This window comes from Podarcis cretensis, assembly GCF_951804945.1.
Source record: "Podarcis cretensis genome assembly, chromosome: 4".
Lineage (NCBI taxonomy): Eukaryota > Metazoa > Chordata > Lepidosauria > Squamata > Lacertidae > Podarcis > Podarcis cretensis.
Genome location: NC_137173.1, coordinates 43,121,971 through 43,146,586, shown reverse-complemented (window position 1 = coordinate 43,146,586; position 24,616 = coordinate 43,121,971). Strand labels below are relative to the sequence as shown.

At 41.2% G+C, this 24,616-nt stretch overlaps 1 protein-coding gene across 1 annotated transcript in view; it reads left to right on the top strand.

Annotated features, from left to right (window-relative positions):
* Positions 1 to 5,127: 5,127 nt before the first annotated feature.
* The window catches only part of HTR1F (5-hydroxytryptamine receptor 1F), a 111,279-nt gene continuing 91,790 nt past the window's right edge, over positions 5,128 to 24,616 (top strand). The window contains exon 1 of the mRNA XM_079974843.1: positions 5,128 to 5,349. The gene's annotated coding sequence lies outside the window, so the exon portion shown is untranslated. The remainder of the gene's footprint in view (positions 5,350 to 24,616) is intronic.

Below are 24,616 nucleotides of genomic sequence, written 5' to 3'. Positions count from 1 at the left end.
TCCTTGATGTTGTATTTCGATTGCCAAAATTCTTCCATGTTAATCTTTAAATAAAAATTTAGGTGACAGGCTCTCTTTTGCATATATCACCACGCCTCTCTTCTTTACTTTGTCTGAAGATATAAATTCCTGACCAAGTCTTTTGTTTATTAATACTTTTCTGTGGAGCCTAGTCACATGTGTTTCTTGTAAGCAAATAATGTCCAATTGTTCCTTTTTTAATATATGAAAAATTTTCCTCCTTTTTTCCGGGATGTTACAGCCATTTATGTTCCATATTACATATATTTGAAGGGGAAATGACATCTTTAGTTGAAACAACTTCTGCACATTCAGTCTGCGACAGCTTTAGACATTCACAACTCTTCTTTGTGAAGCACAGAAGCCAGGACGCTCCGTCAAGGAAGGCCCTACAAAAACCAGAATAGAAAAGGCCTGACAGAGGAAGCAGAGCATTGTGGGAGTTTGGGTAGAAAATGAAAAGAAAGCAATCTTGCAGCTGACCAGACCACAGGATCAGTGGTAGTGTAGATGTGGAGCAATAGGCTTTGCATGCAGAAAGTACCGGGTTGAAACCCCAATATCTCCAAGTCGGGGTTGGGGAAAGACTCCTGTCTGGTACTCTGGAGAGCTGCTTTCAGTCAGTGTAGACAATGCTGAGCCAGACAGACTTAATGTCCTGACTCAGTAAAAGTCATCTTCCTAGGTTCCTAAAATGTTCACTGAAAAAAAATTACGTGTGCCCTATATACGTCGCCAGAAACTACTGAACAATGCTATGTACCTTTCTCATTAATAACCTGAACTTTTCAGAGAGAGAGCAAGAGAGAGAATTCAGCAGCAAGCCGACAAAAACCTTGGTTAAGCTCAGTGCTAAAATAAAAGCAAAAGAGAGCCATACTGAGTCACTGATGCTTGTAAGTAACAATAACAGGGGATACTTGAGGGAATGAAGATCTTTTCAAAATGAACAGGGGTATCTGCTATGGAGAATGGTATTAATTCAGGAGGTAGATGAGAGGGTGTGGGTTGTAGGAGTAAATAATTACAAAGGCACAGATGAAGACTAGCAGAGGTGTGATGGCTGAATAGGTGGCAGAATCAAGGGAACAGACTTTTCTATTATTTGTTGATTTGAAGCATTTTTAACCCATTCTTCAGCCAAAAAGTCTCCTACAGAGGCTTACTGGTCAGTTTTTGTTAAAAAAGAGAGAGAGCCAGTCCCTGGTATTAGGCTTGCAATATAAAATCATGACATAAAAGGAAATGGGATTGCAAGGGAGGAGGAAAAAAGCAAGTTTAGGCACTGGCTGGGTAGGGACTTAAGTAGTTGTGCTATCAGGACAGGATTTGGGGAGAGAACTTCAGGGCCCTCCTTAGGGTGGCTGGCCAACACAGCAGGGCTGGATCACCACATTATGAAGTAACAGATTATCAAAAGAGGGTAAGCGGGAGGTAAACATAAGGTCATGGTTGAGTCTAAAATTACATCTGTTCAGCATTGTCTGCTGTGGGTAGATGGGTAGAAATTGACAAAAGTTAGATGATATTGTAACAAGTAACTCAGAAAATCTAACATATGGATTCTGTCAAAATAAATTAGGAATGTGGAGGTCTGAAGTATGACCTCAAGCTTTCTCCTCAGGAAAAGGAAACCAACTGACTAATTGAGGCAGCCTTGGCTAGACAAATATGTACTTCTGCAAACCTGGGAGAAACTAGTCAATGTCTAATGGAGGTGACTCAGTAAGTTGTCTTTTTCTGTTTGTTTGTTTTTTAAAAAAACTTTCTCTCTATAAAAATCTATTTGTAAATGATAGGGGGAAAAATAAAGCTTTGAACAAAGACAATGCTAAATATACTTGGGGAAATGCTGAGGTTTATTCTTAAGGGATTTAACATTCTCAGCATTTCCCCAAGTAGAAAACTCTCAGCAAATGGAGGAGCAACCATCTTGATACCAGCAGGTGGTTATTTAGCCTGCCCATCAGCATGCCATCTGGGAGACAGCACAATGTAATTTGCAGAAAACTGCATTTCTCGACCACCCCCTCATGAAACTTGCCAGTAAGTGTGATTTTCCCCCTCCAGATGTTGCACGGGAACACTTGAGTCAGCAGGACTTGAGAGATTGTGTTTCTGTTGCAACCCACAGGAGAGCCTATTTTGCAAGAGGGCATGTGGAAGGGCACCAAGGCATGATGAACGTGTCTGCCCTGGCTTCCCTCACAGTGTAGCGCCTGGCCCAGGAGGACGGGGTCACAGCTGAACTGTCTTTCAGTTGTCAGAATCATGGTTCTCGGGTTCTGACTTGATGCACACTGCCCTTGTTGTCTTGTCATCACTGAAATGGTAGTTACGCCCACAGGAACGTAGGAATCTGACATGCTGAGTTACACCGTTGGTCTATTTATCTCAATGCTGCTGACACTGACTAGCAACAACCCTCTGGGGTTTTGGCCTAGAGTTCTCCCATCACTGAGCTACAGCTCTTCCCTTCCTGCAGCAGCCATCCCTTTACAGTGGTACCTTGGTTCTCATATGCCTTGGGACTCAAACAACTTGGAACCCAAACACTGCAGACCTGGAAGTAAGTGTTCCGGTTTGTGAAATTTTTTTTCTTCAGAAGTCCAATGTGCTCTGTTTTGAGTGTTACACTTCCGATTTGAGTGCCACACTCCCATTTTGAGTGTTACGCTAAGGTCTGTCTGTTTTTGTTATTTATTTTGCGTTTTTGTTTTTGCGGCTTTTGTGTTTTGTTTTTGCGACTGTGTGGAATCCAGTTCAGCTACTAATTGAGTGAGTGAGTGAGTGAGTGACTGTAGTACATTGTTTATTGCTTTCATTTTATGGATCAATGGTCTCATTAGATAGTAAATTTCATGTTAAATTGCTATTTTAGGGGTTGTTTTAAAAAGTCTGGAATGGATTAATCCTTTTTGCATTACTCTCTGTGGGAAAGTGCACCTTGGTTTTGGAATGCTTTGGTTTTGGAACGGACTTCCAGAACAGATTAAGTTTGAGAACCAAGGTACCACTGTATTGGGAACATTCAGGTCCTTTTAATAGAACAGAAGCAACTAATGCTGTGCTGATGATTTATTATGTGTGGGTTTTTATGATGGTCCTAATTAATGAAAAAAAGAATTATGAAAGGTGTGAGACAATTCTGGTGAAATTTTAATGGGTGGGGTGCAGGGGGTTTTGTTGCACTTACCTTGCTTTCGAGGTGGCCAAGAACCTTCATTATGCAAATTATATCTCCAACAGTCTGCATTATACAGCCTCCTGGTTGCCCATTCTTCCTAAAAAACCCATGATGTCCCTAGCTAGTTTTTTCTACAAGTTCAGAGATCTGGGAAGGCTGCCTACTATTCTCCTGACCTAACAGCTATTTTATCATTATCATTATTTATGCAATGGCTTTTTACTTTTAAATAAATCAGTGTGTGTGTGTGTGTGTGTGTGTGTGTGTGTGGAAGGGGGTAGGAATGTAAGAAGAAAAGAAACTACTTTCTTAAATACAAAATCAGTTATCATACTGATCTTAGGCACCTGGCAGCTGGCCTCTCCAAGTTCTCATGCTTCAGTGAAAGCCCACGGAAACTTTGATGGGTGTCTTCAGATGAGCCTGGCAGGTTGCAGAGCAGAGCACTGAAAAAATGTTTAATTGAAAGTAAATGGCAAACACTACCTCTTGGCCACCTCACAATAATGAAGCAAGCTCAATCCTTCACCCTCTGAAATTAAGAAATTCTAAAGTGCCCTTCAGATTTGCTGGACTTCAACTCCCATCATCCTTGACGATTGCACAGGCTGGCTGGAGCTAAAGGAAGTTGCAGTCTGACAACATCTGGAGAGTACCATGAATTGCCTACCAGAATTAGGAGGAGGGAGATGAGATAAAAAGTCTTCCCCTTGTTGTAAGCAAGGCAGGGTGTGCTGATGATGCAGGAGGCATATGAGAAATGACATGGCAGCAAACCATGCACAAAAGACTTCCAGGTCATCCAAACTTGGAGATATTTTACAGCGATTGGAACAGACTGCATAACCAGCAAATAAGCCCGCAATTACCAAAATTATTGTCTGAGGCTATTAAAAGGAGGAGATGTTCTTCCACTGAAATTATCAGAATGGATAAAGAAAGATAGCTGGGATATTGTGAGTGCAGTAGCAGAGTATCGAATGGAAATGGATGTTTACATTAAAACATAAAAAATATATTGACAAACTGCCTTATAGAAGGAAATTAAGGTGATTTCAACTCTCTTTTTCTCAGGAAAATAGGAGTATTTTGCTGCTGTTCCTTTGAAAATATTGGAATGCTAATACTGTGCTAGGGTGGGTGGGTGGAGATATTATGTGGTAAATGTTAAATGATTAGCTAATAGGAAAATAGAATAGTACAGCATGTCAGTTTTTTCTTTAAAGCAGGGATGGTGAACCTGTGGCTTCCCAGGTGTTGTTGTACTACAACTCCCATCATCCCTAAGTCATTCTGGCTGATGAGTTTGGGTCTAATGACCTGAAGAAACACAGGTATGCTTCTGGGGTCTAAAGGATTCTAAGATATGAAAAGCAGGGGATATTTATTTCTTTAGAATACTTATATTCCAATTTATTGCCCCAGGAGACTCTCAAAGCAGTTTACCAAAGATCTGAACAATACAAAATTGAAGAAACGTGACTCATGTGAATATAGATTCAGATTTGATCCTTGGAATTTCAGAAGCAACAGATATTCTAGGATTAAAGAAGCAAACATGAAGAAACTGGCAGGTGAGTTTTGAGTTTTGATGATTCTTTGGACTATTTGCTCAGGTGGCTGAAGGGTGATGAGATTCTGTGATGTGGATGAGATTACAGATCCTGGGTGGCAGGGTTGTAATACTGAACTGCCACCGACAGTTACAAGCCTTCATGCGTTCCCGCATGACATCCTCTACTTTGAAAGTGATTTGTGATGTAAACGGGAGCGGCACTTGGTGCTCGCAATAGCTCTCGGGGGCTTTCTCAGGAGTAAGTGTATTACTTAGGAACCGATAGGATTTGATGGAGTAGTGATTTAAATATCCAGCAGGTGGCGGTGAGAGAACCTAGTTTGGCTCTCCTATTCTATGAAACAATAGAAGAAGCTGTGCCGGCTGCAGTTCCTGAGCCAGAGTCGTCTCAGCTGCTTTTACTGCTACACTTCACTTCAGTTGCTGTTTACAGAGGTGCCACCCTCTTCACAGACTGGACTATTATACCATTGCCTTTAGGGACTCTCAAGCCTGCTGCTGCTGACTGGAGATGCCAAACTGAAGATCATTTCCTTGGCATGGGATGAGCGGACCAAGCCTGGAGGTGAGATGTGCGTGCTCCGCAGTGGGACGCTTTTGAGCCTCTACCTCTGCATGCTTTTTGCTCAGTGCTAGCCTGTAAAAAACCTGGCTGGCTGGCTGGCTACACTGCCAAGGGCTCTGCTAGAATGCCTTTAGGGGGTGGTGGACATAGTGAAGGATGGCCATTGGGGCTTCCAGTGGGCAGCATTAGGCAAAATGATTTCCAGGTGACCTGGTGCAGCAGACGACAAGGCTGTTGTGCCTTTGGTACGGAGGAGGGAGTTGCACTAAGTGACGCTCTTCTCATTCTCATGGCACTGTGACATAAGAAGCTGTGCCTGCCAAAACTCACTTTTCTACATACCTGTAGGCGGTACTGAAGTCCTGTCCTCTGTTGCATCGGGAACGCCAGTTTAAATCAGGACTAAGAAGCTGCACTGTGACTTTGGAAAGCTTAAGGAAGGCTCTCTGGGGAGAAGGTGGCATTCAGACAATATAAACAGGAATTACTGCTCCCTTCAATTTTCCCTCTGTTGCCTTCTCCAGTCTTGGCCTGGGTGTTTTGGTACTGTTTATATCGTAGCATGATTCTGATGCACGTCCTGCTGAGAGACTGACTCCCCACCAAGTGTGCCTAGTGCTGCAGTCTTTGTGGGACCTTTGCCTGCTCATCCTGGGGCCAGGGTTGTTATTTGCTGCATGCTGTTCAGTGCACAAACAAATAGCTGTAGTTAAACAGCAAAGCCCCTTGGTGCTCACTACTTTGAAATGGGCCATGCCTTAACACATGGGTGTGTTTAGCTTTTATTCCTAAACATACCACCTTGTATATTTTTTTCTGCCCTCTTAACTCTTCCTTCCCTTTTCTTGCTTTTGTACTGAGTTGGGGAAGGGAAACTTCGGACAGGTACTGTTTGTGTGTTGAAAACCTTTTGAGATTAAAGAAAAGTGTATTGCTCTTTCTAAAGATCCTGGGCTTCTACCACACCCCCTCACCCTGCTGCCTATGTTTTGGAGCACTTGGTGCCATTAGGGAGCTCAGTATGCCTTTTCATGCAGAGAAAGTCAGCTTAGCATCTTGTCGCACAGAGGCATGAATGTGATATAAGGTACTTTTTCCACAGGAACTCAGCCTGGCTTCGCTTGCAATGAATTGACTTTTCTTTTTGCACCCTCTGTTTCTCTCTCTCTCCCTCCCACTTTCTGTTTGGATTTCTTAATAAGCTGTCATCACATCAAAAGGGAAAAAATGGATTATACAGAGGAAAGACAAACTTAGCCAGCTGACTACCTGCCTACAGGTTTTTAAAAGACAATGAGCTTTTTCATATATAAATAAAGACTGTCCCTGGCATAGATGTAATTTGCTTGCCAGTATTTGGTTTGGTTTGGTTTTTGCTGCTGAAGCAGAGGAACATGAAAGGTAGCAAAGGCAATTCTGTTTTGCCCAAAGCTTCCAAGAAATTATTGGGAAAGTATTGTTTCTTTCATAAGGTTTTTATTGAGCAATTATTCATATCATACTTCAAAATCTTCTGTATTTAAGAGCTGTTCCTAAGACTGGCTTTATAGCACTTTGTGTCAAAATGACCTAGCAGAATCCTTAGCAATAATGTCTCCTAACGCCCTTCTCCTGATATATTGTCAATATCTAACATGTGCAATTTGACTCACAGTGGGCCTGACTTAGAAAACATATGAAGATGAAAACCTAGATTCCACACACCCCACCCAAACAATAAATCAGTTAAAAATAACTTGCAGCAAAACCTTTGGGGGGGGGTGAGTCCAACAACCTCCAGAGAGCCACAGGTTCCCCATCCTTGGCTTAGATGCTGCATAAGGCAATGCAGAAGGGCAATAAATGTAACTGATTTTAATATTTTATTGCTGTATTGCTGTAACCTCACCTGGGACCTCATGGAGAAGTGCAGGTAAGAAATCTAAACAATAACAACACCAGAACAACACGGGCATCTTTGCTGGTCCCAGGTAATCCTTCCTCGTCTGAAAGACCAAGGCAAGGTTTGGGTGAAGGAAGTCTTAGTCAGAAAGAACAATTTGTCACGCTGTGCATCATTCTGGTCTTAAATTACAGGCTTTTTATCATTGAATCTCCCTGGTTTTTGAAAAAGAAACTTGTCGTTTTCATGTTGGCAATCCCACACTCTTCGCAAGGGATTTGAATCTGTTTTCTGGCAAAGTCAATTTAAAAGAGAGACAGAATTACAAATACTTAACTGATAGTGATCATTTCATTGGAAGGCACACATTTATCTTTTTCTCGAAGAACCAATAACTGCAGGTAGCCATGTCTGATCACTGAAACAAATCTAAAGAATAATAGTGGAATTGTACTTTTTTTTGCGCAAAAAGCAAAAGCCATTAGTGATTCAACTTTTGAGTTATTCAGAAGGCTTCCTTGTTCTGTATTATAAAAAGGTGTGTTTGTGTGGCACTGTTTATGGCAGCAAGAGATATATAAAATGAAAGTTCAAGATTATTCACCTCTCTCTGTTTATCTTCACAACAATCTTGTTGTATAGGTGAGAATGAGCAAAAATGATCATCCCAAGGTCACCCAATGGGTTTCATAAAGGTAAAGGTAAAGGTACCCCTGCCTGTACGGGCCAGTCTTGACAGACTCTGGGGTTGTGTTTCATAGCTGAGCAGAATTCATTCTCCCTGTTCCAAGTCTACCCACTTCCAGAGCCGGCCCACAGATGAGGCAGGGTGAAGCAGCTGCCTCAGGAAGCAGAAACACAAGAGGTGTTGCCCATCTTCCCCACCACATCAGGCGCTGGTGTAGCCCTGACCCCTAGGAAGTCAGAGGAAGGTCAGCGCCAAAGCTCTTCAATGGCCCGCTCTCGTCAAGTTTCAACGAGAATGGGATGTTCCAGATGCCCTCACCTGGTGGTGAGGCTTTGCAAGGGCTTTTCTTTGAGTGGAAGCCCTTGCAGAGCCTCAGATGCACTCCATTGTGGGGGCAGCGGTGGGATTTTTGTCTCACGTGCAGAAACATTTCAGCCCACCTCTGCCTACTGTACCACACATTAATCATTTGTCTTTTTTCAGCTGATTAAGAAATCATATCTGTACAAGAGACTTCTCCAGTTCTCTCTAGTTTCCTTTTTTCTATATTTTGTTACCTTACTACAAATTTCACCATCTCTTTTATTCTGCTGCTACTTCAATCACTGCTCCACAGTGAAGGATTTTCTATTATAAGAGGCTGTGCACATGCCTACAAGGGTAAGTTGAATGGGGCAGCAACTGATAGCCGCTGCCTCCAGGGACATTCCTTGCATGCCTTTCCTTGTCCCCCTAATAGCCCTTTGCTAAAGCCAGAATGTCATGAGAGACCTTGATTCTTGCATGTCCTTTCCCCGCCACTTGCACACAGAAAGGAATAGCAGAAAGTAGGGTCCTCATGCTGCATTTCAGCTTTCAGAAACTCAGTAGGAGGTCCCAATCTCTTCTCTTACCCTACTTGTGTATTCCATGTCCCCTACCATTTGCTAAGAAATAAGCATTGTGCATAGCATCCACTTGGTGACTCTCTGTAAACAGGGAGTACTGGCAGCATTCTAGCTTCAGAATCAAACTGAGCGTCTAACTTTGCCAGCAATTGCTGCCATAGGCTTTACGTTAAATTAAAAATTAAAGAGTTAAATTTAAAAATTAAATTAGAAGATTGAATGCCTTATTTGTCAGAACTTTTTAACTTGCTGTGGAAATTTTTATCAGATCAATTTGAAATTTGGCACACTTCTAGACCTCACCAGAGATATCATGCACTCCAAGTTTCAACTTTTTAATTCAACAGGTGCCCTTTTTTCTTAAAAAAATTGAAGCTTAGAATGGCTGGACTTTTTATGAATCTTGCTTTAAGTAAATGAAGATTGCTGTGCCCCTTTAATTAATTCACAAAACAGTACAATTTAGGGGCAAATTACTCATGTTATATGCCTTTAAAAAACTGTATTGGGTATTTTTTTTAAAAAAAAAAAAGAAAGAAAGAACAGTTCTAGCTTCCCAGTCCAGTACGTGCTCTCAATCCTGATTGGGGTCCACATGGGTTTCTCTTGAAAATCACCTCCAGCTCTCTGCTATTTCACCTTGAAGCAGTGTTTTACTCCAATCAGGAGCATCCAGCAGTTTGCAGGGGGCTTGGGGTTTTTCCCTCTTAAAAATATAAGCAGCCCATTTTAGTGAAAAAATAAATTGAAAAAAACTAATAGGTTGACTCCTATTTTGAAGAGATATCTGAGTTAGGCTATGTCACAGACATACTTTAAGGTTGCATTCCTGTGCCCACTTACCTTGTAATAACCCTTCTGGACATTTTCTTTTCTCCCTTCTGAGTTAACGTGCATAGCATGTGGCATCCAAAGTGAGATTCTGGAACAAACAGCTAAACGAAAAGGTAAAAACAAACAAGTGAAATGAAACATTGTGATTAACCACTCATCCTCTCAGAAATAAAACAACATACCAGCACAATACTCACATACGGCACCACCCAAAATTAAGTGCTTCTTAGCCCTTTTTTGCAATGGCAGGGAGAATAATATAGGTTTGACTCTGCCATGGAACTAGAACAGAAAAGTTATTCCCCTTGGCTGGATTATGCCCATAGAGTGTTCTTACAAAGTACTATAGACTCGCAGAGTCACTTCTCAAGTCATCACCTTGAGCCATATTCTTAGCTGAGAATTCAATTTCTATCAATGATCAAAGGACATGTGAAAGAAAGGCTGCATTCACACATTGTTCCAGCTCTCTTGCTAATACCAAAAACTCTGCAAGAAGTTGATAAGGGACCTCTATGCCTCATTAACTTAGCAATATGAACAATGATAAGTTCTCAGTTTGGAACAATTGAAAAGTAGGAATAATCCTCTTTGAATATTTTATCTGATGAGGGTGAAATCTCTTTTGGAGAGGCTTTCTGAAACAATACAAGATATTAAGTCTATCATTTGGAACTGAATCATGCACATGCAGGGATACTGTTGAAACTAATAAATGAGTTTTCATCTCCTTGATTCAAAGGTGATGGGGGAATTTTAAATGCTAGGAAAATAATATTATTTTTTTTAAAAAAATAATATTTATTAAAGTTTTAAATGTTACAAAAGGAAAAAGAGATAATTCCAAGTTAAACAAAAACTTAACAACACATCACAATAAAAAAAGAGAATAGAAATTTTTTTTTATAAAAACCAGAAAAACAGAGAAATAGAAACAATTAAAAAACACAACGAACCTTCCCATAACTTATCTTTCATTTACTTGTTTCCTTGACCTCCTCGCACCTCCCTTTTTTTTGTATTCTAGTTCAGTTAGCTATTTCAGCAAATCCTTTCCAACTTTCCCAATTTTTATCCTATAACTTATCTTAATATAATGTAACTTTACCTTTCCTCCTTTCATCCATTAACAATCTATTTTTACTTAATCCTTTATAATATTTCCACTAAAGCCACACGAAAAATAATATTATTTCAGGAGTAATCATGGTACACTTCTGGCTTTTTGTGAACAAGGCTGCTGCTTGTGAAACCAATTTAAAGCAGAAAATATAGGATTGAGATATCACTATAGGGCAACTGGATAAATACATACATACATAATTTTATTTGTGTGCTGCTTTTTCACAATTCAAACCATGCTCAAGGTGGCTAACTGCATGAAGAAAATATGTAACGACAACATAACAAAAGTAGTCATAAACAATAAATAAAATTCAAAGTTGAGATTGTCATCCACATAGGAAGGCAAGATTGCACTGTGATAGAGAACTGTATGCTGAAGTTTAAGGACATTTACTGAAAATTTATATACTCTGGCTAGGGAGTAAGTCTTTTTCTGAATCAACTGGGACTTGCTTTAAAGTATGCATGAATACAATTATGCTACACAACTACTAAGGAAATGAAAAATATCTTGGGATGTGTTCCCATTTACTGTGCACTCAATGCATTTCCAGTGCTGGGTTTTCAAGCAGTATTCACACGAGGCTGTCCAAAATGCATATTGAAGTGTTGGTGGGTTCCCACGAGGCAAGCTACAGTGAGAACGGCAAGAGCCTTTATTGAACTAACAGAACTGGACAACAGGGGCAAAGCAACTGCTTATATACATTTCTGAAAGCCTGGACCACTCCCACTCCCATCGTGATTGATTGTCTAAACTTCCAAGCTGCGAATCATAACTCAGAGTTTATGGGCCAATGGCAGAGGCCCAAATCCTGAAATGTTCTGTGATTGGATATCATGTATTGAATCAGAACACAGGGGCTCAGAATCCTTAGTCCAGACTCAAGCTCAGGCAAACGCAGACCACTGAATACATAACACATATGTATCCTGGGTTTTTTGTTAAAAGATGCTACTGTTTGATGTATTGTTTCTTAAACCAGTTTCACATTGATTGCAGTCATTAAGCTGTTCTTAATTTGTCTCTAGCGAAGGTGTGGACACGTTTCCCCTTGTCAGTGCCTCCTGGAGCATCCATAAACACAAATGAGTTGAAGCCATGCTGATGTGAACAGCTGGGGAGAGGTGCAACTTCACTGCACTCTAAGGGGGGGGGGGGATGTAATATGAACACACCCTCAGTCTACAAACCTCTTACATGGGAACAGCCTAACTAAAGTTAGAGTGGTTTGCTTTGACAATTGAACTCTATATGCCTGAATGTAATTCACAGTGAAAACTTAATCTCCTTAAAATTCATATCTTCATAGAAAGCCACAATATTTCCCTTCCTCCAGATTTTTTTTTTTTTTTAAAGAACAACAACCCTGGAATATGTTATGAAGTGCCACTGTAGAAAATGGGTGATGACAGTCATTCCACATGGATTCATCAACAGTGACAGCTCTACAATTTTGTTATATAGAATATGAAATGGAAATTGAAGCAAAATAATATAAACTTGGACTGCATGCTGAAGCAGAAAAGTTTAGTTCCGGTAACAGCTGTAATAAGGAAAATAATAGCTGGAAAAGTGTTCACCATGTAAAAGTCAATGCTGACTACCTACAGTTTCCATTATTTTCAGGAATATAGGATGTTGCCTGATATTGAGCCAAACCTATTGGTCCATCTAGCTGAGTATTATCTACAATGGATAGCAGTGCCTGTCCAGGGTTTTGGGGAAGTGTCTCTCCCAGCTAAGGGTTCAACTATCACTTCCTGGGAATATAGGTCTGAAAACCAATAGAGTATAGGGGATAACATTTCTCAGGATACCTTATATAAAGGGCAAATCAACAAATAGTGACTACATCCTGACTACATCCATAAATCCATTTCCATTCCATGTATGCTATTCCAAGGTATCTGTTGAAACCTAAGTTCAACAAAGGCTCTACATAATTGTGAAAAAGTCAGTGCCTCAAGGTAGTGAGGTCTTGAGTGGCTGTCCTTAATCTAAAGGTACCAAATAGAGCACAGGCAGCTATAATGGATGCCCTGCCTTGGTTGGCATCATGGCTGAAGACCCAGCTTCTAGGATCATGCAAACGAAGTGATGAATACTTTTCCATTGGAGATTGCAAGTGTGAGTCAATATTTGAAAGAAAAACAGGAAGATTCCAAATTGTGCTTCTTGTCTCAGTTCTGCTTTTCAACGGTTGATTGTTTCTTCTGAAAGAAATGTGGAGTTGTCATCGTGAAAGTGTCAATATTGTGCATAAAGAGGCTCTAAGCTCTGCACATCAGTGCGCACTGGTGCTCAGAGCTCTATGCAAATGTTCAGAGCAGCCTTCACCAATCTCGTGCCCTTCAGATGTTTTGGATTCATTATGCTGGCTGTGGTTAATTGGAGTTGTAGTCCAAATTGGAGATGTAGTCCAAAACATCTGAAGGGCACAAGATTGGCAAGGGCTAGTTTAGGGAGAGCTGGCAAATTATGATAGATTCTAATGAGATCCTTAGAGTGTAGATTATGCTGCAGAGTTATAGGGACTGATTTTGTGCAGCCCTGAGTATGTTTGCGTATGTGAAAGTGATATATATTTGTATTAAGGAAGTGTATTGGTTCTGTGTACCTCAAACAATGAGACAAATTGGGGGAGGATTCAAGTCATGATCTCATGCTCCCAATTCAAATTATGCTCTTAACAAGACAGAGCAAGGATTCCCTAACTTCTTGAATTGCTCTGTGGCCTTGGTTTTTCCAAAAATATAAGCTTGTGACCTTTTAAAAAATATATATATTTTCTTTTCTGAGAAATAAAACCAACCTGAATGTGGATATACTCAGGATTAGAGAGGGGAGGGGTGCAGAAGAGAGTAGGGAGATTTTTGTTTTGTTTTGTTTTGATAGGCAGGCCTAGCTTTTAAGCATAATGAATTATATTTCTAAGGCCACTCCAATCATACTGATTTGTAGAAGGAATGTTGAAGTAAGGAAACAGAGTTGTTCTTCACATGGGTTGTCGTCATTTTTCCTTTCAGATGTGAGAACTGGACATTAGCAGCAAAATTAGATTATTGTGGTGGCCTGCTTATTTCTTAGTCATTCTTTTTCCTAACAGTGATAAATCATTGCATGCTCTTTCTTTCTTTCTTTCTTTCTTTCTTCATGGAGGGTACTTCCAGGAAGGGGAAAGCAGTGAGAAAAAGTGTGAGTTATCCAGCTTTTTATGAAGTGAAATCACTTTTTTAAAAAAACCAAGACCTAGTCATCTAAACTCTGGCATGTTTCTCATCTGCGGCACTTCCCTCATGCTCCCAGTTTTCAAACTGATTTCCCACAAAAAAAACAACCCTAGGGGAAGGAAACATGATTACTATTTTCACACACCAAAACTGTAAAGTATGCCCCATGGGAGAACTGTTGCACCATCTTTCAGGAATGTGGCAGCCTTCATCCTCTCAGGTGGCCATGCCTACAATTTGGAACCATACCAACAGATATTTTTTTAAAAAAAAGCTATAAGCTTTTTAAAAACACACACCCTGTATAGATTTCCATGAAATCCAGCAGGCTTGATCTGCTCTGGAGGGGCTCCTTTGCCCATAATAAAATTTCATCTAATTAAATGAAAAGGAAAGATAGAGATTGCCATTTTAAGATCCCCCATTATAGTCAATTGGGCAAAACATAGTTTTGGATTAAATAGATCTCATTCAGACCAGAGTAACAAATCTGGCTGGATTGAAACAGAGTTGATCCTAAACAGATCAGGCTGCTTTCAAAAGCTACCAATACAAGGCAAATCTTGTGAAATGCATTTCTATGAAACATTTTCATTTAAAAAAACCCCAAATAGAAATGGATGTTGCCTCTGTTCCTCCGCCCTGAAAGCAGAAACATGCATTGGTGTGGGAACTAAGGGTTTGGTAACGTTGCTCTTGCATCTTGCACACTTCTGTGGGGCAAAAATTAAAGGTGTTTACAGAAGTCCCTGCACACATAGGTACAGAGGTCCCTGCACACCTGTCCAGAAGAAGAAGAAAAATTGTGGGGGGAGAACACAAAAACATTCCATCAAGAAATACCTTCTACTGTGGATGGGATACAGCAATATAAAATAGGCTTTAAACCTCATGTTTGTGAGTCCTTGCATGCCAGCTGCACACATGGAAAATTCAGATCTGCATGACTTGTTTGCAAAATATCGCTCCTGGAAGCACCCCAAGAGCCATTGCAGATGATGACATCTAAAGACCAATGTCATCTGTTTGGTTTCTGTGTGCCACTGCTTCTGCTGTGCGAGCCGCACGCTACTGAACTTATCCCTACTCATCCAAATGGAACACAAAAACACAGCAGTCTTGCCAAATCCCTGTGCACGTTGACACCTCTTTCGCGAGGTACTTTCCCTCCCACTTCTCGCTTGGTAAGCAGCTGTCTGGAGACGGCCTTGATTTTTGTTGCCACAACCAGAAAGGACACAGAATCAGCAAGCAGATGAGTCACGGGCAGGTCAACAAATCACTGAATCTCCAGTTGCCTTTGCTATTTGGAGATGGAGTAATCACAGCTGTCGTCTGCTGGCCCAGGGCAATGGTCTTTTTTTGCACACAACCCGCTGGATTTGTTTGTATTTTGTAGAGAGGGCAACACATTTCTGCAGAGATCAGCTAGTGTAAAAATATTTTCCCCATGTTACAGACAGAATTATGAGACACAGGAAGCTGCCATACTTAACCATACCCTTGGTCCATCGAGATTATCTACACCAGGGGTAGCAAGTCGGTGACTCTAGATGTTGTTGGACTCCAGTTCCCATTATACATGCCTATTGGTCATGCTAGCTGGGGCAGATGGGAGCTGGAGTCCAGCAGCATCTGCAAGGCCACAGGATACACACACCTGGTCCAGGCATACTGGTTAGATTTCCATGGTTTCAGGTAGGTGCTTTCTCAGACAAACTCACCTGGGAACATATGGGGACCACAGTCTTTGCCGCGAGTAGAGTCATATGAGAATGGGGGTTTTCTTTGTACATCTAATGGTTTTTTCAGCGGATTAGATGGTAAGATGTATGCAGTTCAGAATGTATATTCAATATTGTTGTCAAACAAATAAAAAGGGGGGAGGGGGAGATAAGAGAATGTCTTAGGTGAATCACGAGCATTACTTTTATTCTGTTTTTTGGTGGTGGTAAAGCTTGTGGCTGAGTTAGTTGAGCTAGTGTGTTGTCACAGAATGTTCATTAATACTCCACATAATGAAGCTGCTCGCAACAGGATGTTCTCTGTCTAGCTTCTCTGGGGAAAGGACAGATTCTGGAGACCTGGAACACAGACTCTGAGACTGATCAGATAAGAGAAGGTGGGGCTGCAATGCTTATTAGCTGAAGGTAGTAGTCCATGGGGTAGAGTCGAGTCCAAAGGAAGACTTGGTGGAATAAAACAAGCATAAGGGTAAATGGAATGAGATACTACAAACTGAGGAAAGAATTGGGTAGGTGGAAGGGCACAGGGAGACTTGGCTGATTGAATGGGGGGGTTTGTTTTTGCTGTTGGGAGGATACTGCTTTTTAAATTATTAATTGTTTGTATTTGTATTTTAGATTTTGTGTGTGTGTTCATGGAATTTCCCTTCTGAAAGCTTTTGCTCTAGAACCGTGGTTCCTAACATGGGGCACACTGAATTTGATTTGGGGGGGGCAATTCAAGAATGAGTTATTAAGAGTGAATGGCCTTTTAGGCTTCCTCCACGTGAATAGGAGTTCATTTTTTGAATAATAAGAATGCTATGTCACAGGGGGAAGATTGGCGTTTTAGAGATGCTTAGGTTGGAGATGGCCAAAAAAGGTTCGGAACCACTGCTCCAGAAGGTAGCCTTAATGTACTTGAACAAACAAAGACATAGGCTGTGTACATACCATACATTTAAAGCACACCCACCCACACACTAAGGATCCTTGGAACTGTGGTTTAAAGGAACTGTGAATAGTAGGTGTGAGTTTAAACTATAGTTTCCATTTTTCTGTTGGGGTGGGTGTGTGCCTTAAATCTGCTTTACATGTATGGTGTGTATGCAGCCTCACAGTCAGGATGGAGAGTCAGGAATTTGAAGAAGCATTGGAAGCACAGAACTGAAGTAGAAACCAAGGAGAAATTGAGGCATCATTTATGCACACAAGGTATTTGCAACTTTTGGAAGAGGATAGAAAAGGATTTTGGTAGCCTCACTGTCATGGCCAGCTGCTAGGATTTTAAGATGTTTATGTGTAAGCATATGGAGGGTATGTCTTAGAAGGGAAATTATAAAATGCAACTGTTCCACCATAATCAGGATCTTTTTATGAACAGTTGTGCAGATACTTTACAATGTGTAAAATTTGTAGTTGGGAATGTGTCTATCCGTGGCATCATCATACATTTTCACAGAAACGTTTGCTGTGGCAAATCAACACTGATCTATGGCAAATACAGCGCAAAGAACGGCTCAGTTTGGAGATAAAATGAGACGGAATATGCAGAGTTATTTCCAAACCAGTTTAATAGTGGCCAGCAATTCTTAGGTACATGGCAAAATACTGAATAAGGACTTTCTCTTTCTTTTTTTATGTACTTACTGGGAATTGACAGGAAGTACAGAGCTTTAAAAGGGGAATCTACTTCAGCTTAACAGCTTCCTTTATTTAAAAACAATGGCTAGGATCCAAGAGCTATTCCACATATGCACCAAAGCTTTCTTGGCCCTGTTCAAACCACTGTAGCCTCCTGTACCCTCTAGCTAGTTGCCCTGGATGTCAATTGGACCTTCCTAAGGGGGTGTCATTTCATGGGGCTACATCTGGAAAGGAAACACACTAAGCTCTTAGTGTTTGTACATAAGGAAGAGCCTTATTCAGAAGTATAGAAGGATTTAGGGCAGTGTGACCGATTCCACTGCAATGGGCACTGACGCTAGGGGACACCACAGAGAGTCACAACTATAATGTAGTGAATTGGGCAGAACAGAAGGCAAGAAGCAGGTGGGGCACCGAATGTTGGCCTCACACAAAATGCCGCTGAAATCTGAAATATCGAAGTTCACCCCTGACATGATGGTTTTTAAAGTGTCGCCACTTAATGCATCCCCCCACGAAAGATGATAAAACAGGTTACATATTTGAATGTGCCAGTTTCATATTATATAGATGCAAAATTAAAAATATACTGTAATTTAAATGGAAATATGGTAAAGCTTGCCGTGGGGAAGATTGTGACCCTGGGGATCAATTTCCCTACACTCAATACACTGTAACTTTTGAAAAGCAGCTGCAAGACCCCTTTTTTCCCATCTTAGGCCCCACATGTACTATACATTTAAAGCAGTATCATGCCACTTTAGACAGTCATGACTTCCCTCCCCCCAAGGAATCCTGAAAACTGTAGTTTGGTAAGGCTGCTAAGAGCTGTTGTTGTTGTTTAGTCGATTAGTCGTGTCCAACTCTTCATGACCTCATGGACCAGAGCACGCCAGGCACTCCTGTCTTCCACTGCCTCCCAGAGTTTCATCAAATTCATGTTGGTCGCTTTTATAACACTGTCCAACCATCTCGTCCTCTATCATCCCCTTCTCCTTGTGCCGTCAATCTTACCCAAGATTGATTTCTTTCCAGAGAGTCTTCTCTTCTCATGAGGTGGCCAAAGTATTGGAGCCTCAGCTTCAGGATCTGTCCTTCCGGTGAGCACTCAGGGCTGATTTCCTTCAGAATGGATAGGTTTGATCTTCTTGCAGTCCATGGGACTCTCAAGAGTCTCCTCCAGCACCACAATTCAAAAGCATCTATTCTTCGGCGATCAGCCTTCTTTGTGGTCCAGCTCTCACTTCCATACATCACTACTGGGAAAACCATAGCTTTAACTAGATGGATCTTTGTCGACAAGTTAATGTCGATGGTAAGAGCTGTTAGGAGACCTCTATTCCCCCACCAAGCTAAAATTCCAAGTTCCCTGGGAATAGTGACTGATTTTTAAACCTTGTGAAGACATATTTAAACCGGATATACAGGCAACAACCACTTTACGCATGTCCAGTTGACACACAACAGCCCGCACATGTATCACAGTAACCGGGAAGTGGCCAGAGAAGGGGGCAGAATGGCGGGTGGCATGGGGTGGGGCAAGGGCTTATATGTGCTCTGCCACTGCATGTAATGAACCGGAATGCAACCCCCGTGCAAATCAGGGTTTGCCTTATACTGGAAAGTCTTTCAAGAAGGGACACCTTCAGAGGATTGTCCTCCGTAAAGTCACCCTACATTCTTTGGATCCTGCTGGTCATTGAATGCAACTCTCAAACCTGTTAATACAATTTGAGTTGTTTCAGGTGTTTTGGTAACTTTTCCTGACACGATGAATTTAATTTTCTTGAACTATCCAAATTTGCATCTATATTTAGCAGATATTTAGACACTGATTTTTTCTGACTCAATTTTTTTTCTTCCCTCACCCCTTTTCTTTAAAGCAAGTCATGCACAGGATGATACTGAACTTTAAGCAAACTGGTTTTATCTGCCTCGGTTTGTTTCCAGCTAACACAGTTCAGTATTTCATAGGAAAACTTCTGATCATTTATTGCTGACTTCACTGAGACAGTTTATGGTTCATTAGCTGATGATTCAGTTCAGGGACACTTTGGCCAAAAGAGGTCTCTGTAGGTTTACACATCTGCTGTGTGAATTGGTTCCCAATAAAGAGCAGGGCTAGAGCTCAACTTCCATTATTAAAGCTATTTCTAAAAATAAACCAAGACATTTTACACTGTGAACTCTTACTGGAAACTCATTGATCATTTAAATGCAACAGTCACTCACAGCTGATTTGGAGTATTTCTACTCTACTTCACAAATAATTATGAAATATAGTTAGTTTTCTCTATCACTGTATCAATATGATAATACAGGGAACCTAACAGGTGTTGCTGGTGGGGTTTTTTTTATTTTATTTTATTTTCAGCATTGGTGTGCTTCTCCATAACTCAAAGAGAGAGTGTGGTGTAGTGGTTAAGAGCGTAGACTCGTAATCTGGTGAACTGGGTTCGGGTCTCTGCTCCTCCACATGCAGCTGCTGGGTGACCTTGGGCTAGTCACACTTCTCTGAAGTCTCTCAGCCCCACTCACCTCACAGAGTGTTTGTTGTGGAGGAGGAAGGGAAAGGAGATTGTTAGCCGCTTTGAGACTCCTTCGGGTAGTGGTAAAGTGGGATATCAAATCCAAACGCTTCTTCTTCTTCAAAGATTTTTGGATGGTTTACAGGAGAAAACAGTGTAAATACGAAATAAATACTTAGTTTTTATTTCAGGCTTTTGTGTTTTATGTCAAATCAGAGCACACAGAACCCACAGGATTAAAAACACCAAGGCTTACACCACAGGTGTCACCAACCTTTTTAGGCGGTATTGCCCTAAAATGGTTTGTATTCAACACAGTGCGAACTGATTTCTGCATTGGGACTTCCCCTTCATCTTCTCCCGCCTGCAGCCCCCTATGAATCCTCAAAACCTGCGCTGGAAGCCCCCTGCTACCACCCCTGGGGCAGATTTTGGGAGTGCAAGGGTGGTTGTGGAGCGAAGGGGAGTAAGAGGAAGCCCTGCTGCATGAGCAGGAGTCTGTTGAAATTCCTCTTATGGGCCAACACAGCTCCTGTTTGTTTTTTAATAACATACGGTTGAATTACTTCTCCTTGCTATGTTCGAACAATCTTGTGTTACATCATCCCCAGGAACAGCATGGAAAGGGAGGGGTGGAGAATGCAGGAACACATTATTCCTGTTTTGTTTTGCCATTCTTACTGAGCTACAGCCGCATCATAGCCATGACCAGCAATCTCAAGGACTCTGAATACTATCATTGTGTCAGCATCACCATCTGCCTGCTTAATATGAAGGCCAGCATTATGCATGTGAGCTAGCAAAGCTTTTGTAAGCCTTGATTTATTGTTCAGAAAAGCAGCTTGATGTTGCAGTCATCAATAGATCACTTAGACTTGGTTGCTTTTCACCTATATCGCCTTCCTTTTATTACCATTGTATTATACCCAAATATGCTGTTATGCTGCCATAATGTCGCTTACATAAATGGCACATAGAATGTCTAAATTGCTCAGTGGTTCCACCGATGAAGCCAAATTACATGTTATAAGAACCCTCAACATGCAATGTGTTGTCAGGCAGCTGTTCTGCTCATGAGGCAGAGTATTTATTCTCCACAACACTATTTTTATCTCAACAACAACATGCAATCATAGTGTGCCAGGAACAAATATCACTGCCATCATCCATCCACATTTCCACGTGATGGCTATTTATCAACAATATTTACTGATGCCCAGATATTATACAGATTATTGTACCTGCTCTCAACTTCCTTGCAGCATTATTTCCAATAGTGATACTGTGTTGCCATATTTCAAAAAGCGAACATCCAAAGTTGTTGAGCCGATTTTCAGAAATTCCACACAACAGACAAATTCCATATATGTCCAGAAAATCTTGGATATTTCTGGGAAATCCCAAATTTATGGCAGCCCTATATAACTGATCAGAAAGGATCTTACTAATCATATCAAGGTACGTGGTGCATTTCTTGCCCAATAAGGTTGTAATGATAATGGCATCATCACAGTATTGCTGCAATTTCAGTTCCAACCCAAACTTGGTGTAAGCAGGAATGTTGTCACTCCAGTTCCATAATAAACTATGACTTTATTGTCATCAGAACAATCCTATGCAAACCTCTGACTCTTGCACTTTCCCCTACCCCACTATCCTCTTACATAGCCACTAAGAAAATTCAGAAACTTTAGTATCTGTTTTGAATTATCCAGAAATTCTTGTATTATCAAAACCTGTCAAGCTGTGATTAGTTGTGGTTAACTAAAGTTTGTTGAAATATGCCAACTTTAAATCACAGGTTACAAAGATGTCCTATTTTGACAAAACCATAGTTAAGATGAACTGCAGTTTAGCATTATATTTGAAATCTAAACTGCTGTCAATGAGTAACAGAAGCAGAACCTTCCTATCCACTTGTGGCAGCTCTGAAGCAAGAGGGAGGCGAGGACATGAGCCAAGGGTTGAAAAGATTAGTTCCCAACACAACACACCATGGTTTATCATTGTGGTGACTGAACACAGACATAGAATATAGACACTTTCTATTGCTTTTTGTGACACGACACATCAACTTTGACTTTAAAAAATAATCCTTTTCTGAACAGAAGCAGTTATTTGGGGGCACTTAGAGTTGACACAGAAACGCACACTTCTGCTTTCATGCCTCCAGCTGTTGATATGTTTAATATGTTAGCTACAGCTATCTCCCTCTGGTGTGCGTTTTACTTTCTACAGTGAATGAGCAAGATGAAGCCTCTGATTATTACCTTGTTTGCTGGGTAGAGAGCCTGAATTCACTTGTTTGTTTGTTTGTTTGTTTGGCTTGTAAATCACCCCCATCAAACCCCCAGTTTGCAACTTAAATAAAGCTAAGCACAGACCCATAACAATACAACCCTAAGACATGTCATAAAATTATAAAATCAACAATAAGCAAAACAATGCTGATAACATTTCTATGTTGTTGTTTAGTCGTTTAGTTCTGTCTGACTCTTCGTGACCCCATGGACCAGAGCACACAAGGCACTCCTGTCTTCTACTGCCTCCCGCAATTTGCTCAAACTCATGCTGGTAGCTTCAAGAACACTGTCCAACCATCTCGTCCTCTGTCATCCCCTTCTCCTTGTGCCCTCCATCTTTCCCAACATCAGGGTCTTTTCCAGGGAGTCTTCTCATGAGGTGGCCAAAGTATTGGAGCCTCAGCTTCAGGATCTGTCCTTCCAGTGAGCACTCAGGGCTCCTTCAGAATGGATAGGTTTGATCTTCTTGCAGTCCATGGGACTCTCAAGAGTCTCCTCCAGCACCATAATTCAAAAGCATTTCTATAAGTATAGCAATTTTTGGAATAGTAATCATCATCATACTGAGAGCAACTGGAATGGTCAAGGGATGTAGCAATTCCCCCATGAGGGAAAGTTGCAGCATCTGGGACTTCTTAGTGCAGAGAAAAGAGTAAGAGGTGACATGACAAATGTTAATAAAATTATGCGTAGCATAGAGAAAGTGGACAGTGAAAAAAACATTCCCCCTCTCATAATGATAGAACTCATGGACATTCAATGAAGCTGAATGTTGGAATATTCAGGACAGATAAAATAAAGTTCAGGGAAGTTTTTCATGGTTGATGTTTTACTGTTTTTTAATATTTTGCTGGGAGCTGCCCAGAGTGGCTGGTGCAACCCAGTCAGATGGGCGTCATATAAATATTATTTATTATTATTATTATTAAAGCATTTCTTTCATAGAATCATAGAACTATGATTCTATGATTCTAGAGTTGGAAAGGACAATTCTATGAATTGAGCTCACTCCCATAGGAGCCAGTGATGGCCACAAACTTGGATGGCTTTAAAAAGTAATTAAATTCATGGGGAAGAACTCTACTAACCGAGATGGCTGTGTTGTACCTTCACTGTTGGAGTCAGTATGCCTTTGAATATCCATTGCTGCGAATCAAAGGTGGACTGAGTGCTGTTGCTTTTCTATCCTGCTTGTGGACTTCCCACAAACATCTGGTTGGCTACTGTGAGAATAGGATGCTGGACTAGGTGGACCATTGGACTATTCCAGCTGGATTCTTTTGCAAATATATATAGGCAAAATTACAGTGGTACCTCGGGTTAAGAACTTACCGTATTTTTTGCTCTATAAGATGCACATTTCCCCCTCCAAAAATTAAGGGGAAATGTGTGTGCGTCTTATGGAGTGAATGCAGGCTCCTTGGCTTCAGCGCAAGGAACCTGAAGCTTCCGGAGCACAGCAGGAACTCCCGCTGCGCTCCGGAGGCTTCGGGTTGCCTTCCCGGAAGGTGAAGGCAATGTGGGAGAGGGAGAGCTGCACAGCGCCCCTTCAGTGAAGTGGGAGGAGAAATGGAAGGGGCTCCATTTCTCCTGTCGTTTTGCTGAAGGGGCGCTGCACAGAGAGGGGGAGAATTTGTTTTTTTCTTGTTCTCCCCCTCTAAAACAAGGTGCGTCCTATGGTCGGGTACATCCTATAGAGCGAAAAATATGGTAATTCGTTCCGGAGGTCCGTTCTTAATCTGAAACTGTTCTTAACTTGAGGTCCCACTTTAGCTAATGGGGCCTCCCGCTGCCACCACGCCACCACCGTACAATTTCTGTTCTCATCCTGAAGCAAAGTTCTTAACCCAAGGTACTATTTCTGGGTTAGCGGAGTCTGTAACCTGAAGCATCTGTAACCCAAGGTACCACCAGAGCTTCTTCCGATTGTTCTCAAGGAGAACATGGGCAAACCCAGCTAATGACAAGGTGACCTCGGGGATAAAGAAGCTTGCCCATCACTGAATTTCATCAGTATGAGAAACACAGAGGATTGTAGTTGCCAAACCTTTTGTTCTCATAATCTCTCTGTCTCTTTGGAAACTGTGTGACGGAGCAAAAAGTAGTGGATGAAGCATTCCACTTCTCTGCGTCTTCATACTTACTGGATGTGGTCACGCCTGTTACATTTCTGTCTGCCTCTCACACACATTTGGAAGCACAGGAATGAAAAGGTGTCAGTCAAATTATTGCTTCCGATTCTTCTCCACACACCATTTGCTACCTATTTCTTCTTGTATCGTAATCACCACCGTCTGCATTTGACATTACTCTGGGCTTTGTAACATGGCAGCATTTTTAGTTTTAGCATGCTAGTTTTAGTGTCTCTATCCTCACTGGTATTCAAATCGTGAGTGTATGATGAATCGGGGTATT